The sequence below is a fragment of the Rattus norvegicus genome, chromosome 20 (genome assembly GCF_021556685.1).
Source record: "Rattus norvegicus strain SHRSP/BbbUtx chromosome 20, alternate assembly SHRSP_T2T, whole genome shotgun sequence".
In the NCBI taxonomy this organism is placed as follows: Eukaryota; Metazoa; Chordata; class Mammalia; order Rodentia; family Muridae; genus Rattus; species Rattus norvegicus.
Window position 1 is genome coordinate 50,493,626 of NC_141553.1, and position 6,457 is coordinate 50,500,082.

The window sequence follows — 6,457 nt, forward strand, 5'->3', positions numbered from 1 at the left end:
TCCATGAGTGTCTGGGCGTTGCCAGGCTTCCCGTCATGATGATAATGGACTCAACCTCTGAAACTCTAAGCCAGCCCCAATTCAATGCTATCCTTTATAAGACTTGCCTTGGTCATGGTGTCTCCTCACAGCAATGGATACCCTGAACAAGACGCATGCTGCACCACCATCTTGCCTGCACATCAGCTGTGGTTTCCAGTTCGTAACCCTCCCCCTATCCCAGGCCATCAACATAATGATGATTTCTATTTCCCAAGGCTGGTCCTAGAAACTCAAATCTTCTCAGTCTCCTTCCCCGCCACTCGTGGTGTATGCTCGCATTTCTACACAGTGTATATGGTATATATGGTGCCCATACTGAGTTACACTGAGAAGATGGAATCTCCATAAACACTTGAAGGGCAGGTGATGGAACGCTTCCCGACAGCACAAAGTATGGAGGCTCCTGGGGGCAGTGCAGCACGGTGGGGTGGGGGCTCAGCAACCATCATCACACCTCACTCCATCAGCTCTCGTCCGTACACCTCGTAATGAACCCATAAGTGAGATTCTCTAAATTCCTTAAGCCAGACTCGAGCAAATCAAGCAAACTCAATAAAGGATTTCTGGGGCTGGAAAGACGGCTCAGTGGTTAAGAACAATAGTTCGTCCTGCCCGAGACCTGGGTTCAGTTCCCAGCACCAACCTGGCAGCTCATGATCATCTACATAACTCTAGTTCCCTCTTCTGGTCTCTATGGGCAACACACACACTCACACACACACACACACTCACACACACATACACACACACAGTCACACATTCACACACATACACACACATACACACACTCACACACATTCACACACACTCACACACATACTTACACACACACTTACACACACATTCACATACACATACACACACTCATACACTCACACACTCACACACATATACACACACACTCACACAATACACACACACTCACACACACTCACACACTCAAACACACAATACACACACACACTACATACATACTCACACACATACACACATTCACACACACATACACACTCACACACTTACACACTCATACACATATATACACACTCACACATTTACACACACATTCACACACATACACACACTCACACACTCACACACTCACACACATATACACACACTCACACACACATACACACACTCACACAATACACACTTACACACATATACACACTCACACACTCAAACACACACATACACACACTCACACACTCAAACACACACATACACACACTCACACACACTTACACACATATACACACTCACACACTCACACATATACACACACACTCACACACACACAATACACACACTCACACACTCAAACACACACTCACACACATACACACATATACACACACACACTCACACACACACACCCCATATATCCAACCGTACAGGAAAAACAGGCATACACATAAAATAATAAAATAAGGAAATTAAGACATTAGTGAATACTTGATAATAAAGTATATTTGATGTTCAAGAACGTTCACAGCAAGTGCTTGGCTCTGGTCTGTTTGGCATTTGCCATCAAGAATGTGAGTTATGTGAGAGGAATGTTCACAGATTGTTCAGATGACAGAACCTGGGAGACACAGCTGACTCACTGTGTGGAGTTACAGACAGAAGCAGGGGTGCCAGGAGGAAGGCTTCCCATCTCACCAGGCTTCTGTGTCGCTGGAGATGAACCACCTGCAGCTCACAGCCCTCAGACCCTTGACCCGCTTCCTTCCACAAAGCCTCATCGTCTTGTCTTGACACCAAGAGGACACTCTGGATGCTGGAGCCAGGAGCACAATGCTCTTTGAGTGCCTGTGTGAATCGCCCGAAACTCCAGCTCACACTTTCTGCCTCTCTTGTGTCTGCTCTGCACATGCCCACCCAGGTCCATACCTACCTACTTCCTCTCTTTCCTGCGTTTGTGACCACTACCATTTCCCTCCTGGACTCCATCCACCTCAAAGGCTTGAATGTGGTTCCGTGTTCTCCTTATAAGCACAGATTCAAATACTAGAGCCGATGCAGAATTAAGAAACAGAAAAATCTCAGTGTTTGCATTTTATCTGCCTAAGAGGGAGCCATAACTTTCCCTTTGTGAAGATGTTCCTCGCCTCCCTCCTGCGCTGGGAAAGGAATAACTCGTCATACCAGAGACAGAGAATCCATACACAGATGGGTCTGCACTAACATACTCCACAAACTATTGTTAGTTTCCTCACAAGCTTAACTTTCCACAATTTATCTCCTCTTAAAGCCAAACTCCTCTTATCTTGTCAATTCTCCACAAGTTTATTGTTCTCCATTAAGATGGTTTACACCCTATATTCAGTCGGGTAAAACCTTACCTCAGGGCACAGAAAATAGAATATTAGTTCAGATAAAAATCTGTGTGTTCTTTCTCCTCTCAGTTTAATTCATAAACCTTAGTCGTGGAGGAGGAAAACATTTTCCCTCACTGGGGCAGCTTGAATGAGAATGGTTCTCAGAGGCTTACTATATGTTTGAATGCTTGGTCCCTGGTGGAACTGTTTGAGAAGGATTAGGAGCTGTGGCCTTGTTGGAGAAGAGGCTTTGAGATTTCGAAAGCCCACATCATTCTGTTAGAGCATTAGAGTTCTATCTATCTATCCATCCATCTATCTATCTATCTATCTATCTATCCATCCATCTATCTATCTATCCATCTTCTCTCTCTGCCTCATGCTTGTGGATAAAGATGTAAGCTCTCAGCTAGTGTTCCAGCCCCATGCCTGCCTGCCTTCTGCCATGATGATTATGGACTCCAATCCTCTGAAACCACGAGCCCCCAGTACACTCTTTCTTCTCCAAGTTACCTTGGTCGTGATGTAAAGAAATCTGGACGTGTGGCATAGTTAGTCTTTATGCTGGTTGGATGGCAGATTCTATGCATAAACCCGTGTCCTCTACATCCCCTCTGTTCTTCCCATTTTTCTCTGCCAACGTTTCAAATGCCGTTGATGCTCTTTCCAGGCGTGCTTGAAGTTTTCACTCAAACCACCGGAACATTTACACGCCGCTCTGAGTTTCTCACGATCTGCCTCTTGCTTTTCTGAATGCTCATCTTTGACTGTGGCACTGTCTTTTCCTTTCTGCTCCTTGGAATTCCCAAAACAGAGGGACTGGACGCTCACTGCTCTTTTACTGCAAGCCCCTCCACGCCATACTGTTGACCTTTCAGATTTAAGCAAACGCCATTCCTTTCTGTGTGCCTGTGACTTTGACCTCTTCATCCTCCGGCCCGAGTTCCAGTGGACCCTGGAGGTGGAAAGGCCAATTGAGCCTGTGCGTGTCCTACTCACAGGTTTGCAGTCACTTTGAAGTGTCCCTCTTAAACGCCCTCCTGAATCCAGGTGGCAGCTAGGAAAGGGTGGGGGGAGCGGTGAGCTTAGGAAGGGTGTTTTATTAAAAGATTCGTTTCTTAATTATAAGACTCGCAGAGTTAAGGGAATTTGGAAGATAAGAAATAGGTTGAAAATCATTACACCCGCCGTGCATTAACAGTTCTTCAGGAGGTGTGAGCAAATGCCTATTCACTAATAGACCAAAGTGTTTTCCGTACATTTATGGGGCTCACTTATCAGATAGCCAGGAGGGTGGACTTACAGGAGCGTGAATGAGCCCCAAGCAACAGCACCACTGCCACGCCCACCATATCGTGCCATCCCTCTTCAGATAAGCTTCCACTTCCTACTCTAACAGTTCCCAAGACCACTTGCAACTGGGGATGGGCAGGGGGGAATACTGGCTGCAGTTCTAGAAGTGAGTCCCAAGACACACACCCCCACCCTCTTTCTTCGACTAGGTGTCAGTGACTATGTTACTTTTACTACAGCCCTAACTATCCCTGTACTTTTCTCACCTAGTTGCCATGACTACACGGCCACACGGCCACAGCAGTATCTACACCAGGATGATGACAGAGTGAATGCGTTATTTGTCGAGGAAAGAAGACTATACTACACCATGGTTTTAAAGATTTCTATATTTCCTATTATCTGTCCTGTGTTTTATTTCTGTATAGATAATTTTCTATTTTGCTTGTTTTCTTTTGGGACAATGTTGAAGGCTGTGACAACTTCATTCGTCGTGTATGCCCCAGCAGATGGATAAGCTGAACGTTATTTACTAGTCACTCACTCACTGCTGGAATCCTATGCTATTTTCACTTATTCTCACTTATTTCTACCAGTACTGGGGAGTAAATCCAGGGCCCATGCATGACAGTCAAGTGCTCTACCATTGAGAACTGCGTCCCACCTTGTTTTACTATTTTTATCTGGAGACAGTGTCTTCCTCATCTGTCCTAGCTGGTCTTGAACCCATGATCCTCCTGCTTCGAGTCTTCTATTGGTTTTGTTCTTCTTTTTAAGACAGTGTCTTGTTATGTAGCCCAGGCTGGCCTTGAACTAGGAATCCCCCTCCCTTGACTTTCTGAGTGCTGGGGTTACAGATGAAAGCCACTGCGTCTGTTCTTACTTTTTATTGCTGCTACTGAGACTCTCGGTGTGCCAGAAGTGTCTTTCTGCGTTCTGAGTTTTACTAAGACTGATGTCAGATGGATAAAGACTCTAAACTTCCCCCACAAACACCATTTATTATGAAATAATACTTGGTCATGGGGCTACTTACCGACTTACATTTTAGGGCCAGTAAGACTGTTCAGTGGGAAAAGGCTCTTGCTACCAAGATAAGCCTGATGACGTGAGCTTGATTCCAGGACTCGTGTGGTAGAGGGAGAACACTGACTCCCACAAGCTGTCATCTGACCGCCTCCTACACTCCTCCATAAACAAATGTTACATAAATGTAATAAGATTTTAAAGGATATATATATATATATATATATATTTGCTTTTGAAATGAATGACTGTGTGTGCACATGTATGTATGCATGTGTGTGTATATGTGTGTATGTATATGTGTATATGTGTGTGTGTATGTGTGTGTATGTGTGAGTATATGTGTGTGTGTATGTGTGTGTGTGTGTGTGCATGTTTTCCCACCACATTTCAAGAGTAGAGGTGAGAGATCATCTTTCCCCCCTGCCTTCTGCCTTGTGAAGACAGGATCTAGTGTCACTGCTGCTGCACTGTGAACTCTAGTGCTTCAGACTGGCTGACCCACGAGCTTCTGGGTGATTCTCCCATCTCACCACCGACTGAGCTGTCATCACTTCTGCCTTTTTAAAATGTGATTCCGGGGAACAAACTCATAGCTAGTGCCTGTGTGCACTGAGTGGCCTCCCTGTCTCATGGCACACATTTCTGAGGAGCTGTTTTTCTAGAATCTGCTCCTCCGGTCCCATTCGGGCTTTGTACCAATGGCATTCTCTGCAGGGAAGGCTCTTCTTGGCTTCCCCACGGCTGACCTCTTTTGACCTTAAAAGTTAAGAGACTTAGGATTTCAAACTATGCTGCATGAACTTTCTTGTAATGATCAGCATCTGACATCCTCCTTGACTTCCTATTTTCTGTCTCTCCCAAAGGCATCAATGATCCTAATCCGTCTTCTTAACCCTCATAACTCAGTATTGAGCGTGGCAGCCTCCGAGTAACATGGCCCCTAAGTGGTCACAGGATAAAGACCCTTGGATTCCAGATTCACGGCTGCTCATGAGAACTTCTGTTCCGTCCTCAGTGGGGGCTGAAACACTGGTGTCCAGCAGGTCAGTCTTTCCTCTCCCTCTCTTGCCAACTTGCTTTGGTCATTCCATAGCTGACTTGCTGTGATTACAGGAGGAAGAGTCTGGACTTTTAAGAATTTGACCTAATGAAAATTAACTATGAGAGGGACAGAAAGCAATGTAGGTGTAATGTAGAGGGACTATTCAAGGTGTGTGACTCCTGTAAATTACGCTTGGCTTTCTGTTCAAGATCTTCTAAAGTTCAATCTGATTTTTACAGTTTGTAGCTGGAGCGCCTTATAGAGTGGCTTTCTTGTTTTGTTTAGGGTGAGGTGTGTGTGTGTGTGTGTGTGTGTGTGTGTGTGTGTGTGTGTAATAGCTATGACTAATACTTCGCAGGTACGCAGATTAGTTTTTGCTTAAGAAAACTGAAAATGAGTTCTGAATTCTTCTATGACTCTTCTCTATGCCGTACCAGGTCTGTTCAAAAATAAATATTAAATGAGGTAAGGACTCAATTTCAACTGCTCGATAAATGTTTAAGCAGCTTAATAGTATAACATTTACTAAAAAAAAGTCAAATATTGACTAGAGCTAAGGTAAATATTTCTCCAATTAGCAGTATAAATGGGCAGTCGTCAGTGAGTAGAACAGATGGTAATTCTGGGGGAAAAGGGAGGGTACACACACAGACACTTAATAACGCTCCCACCCAGGCCTTTTTAATGCGGGTAAATGTTTGCGTGGGTACACGTGTGTGCACAGAGG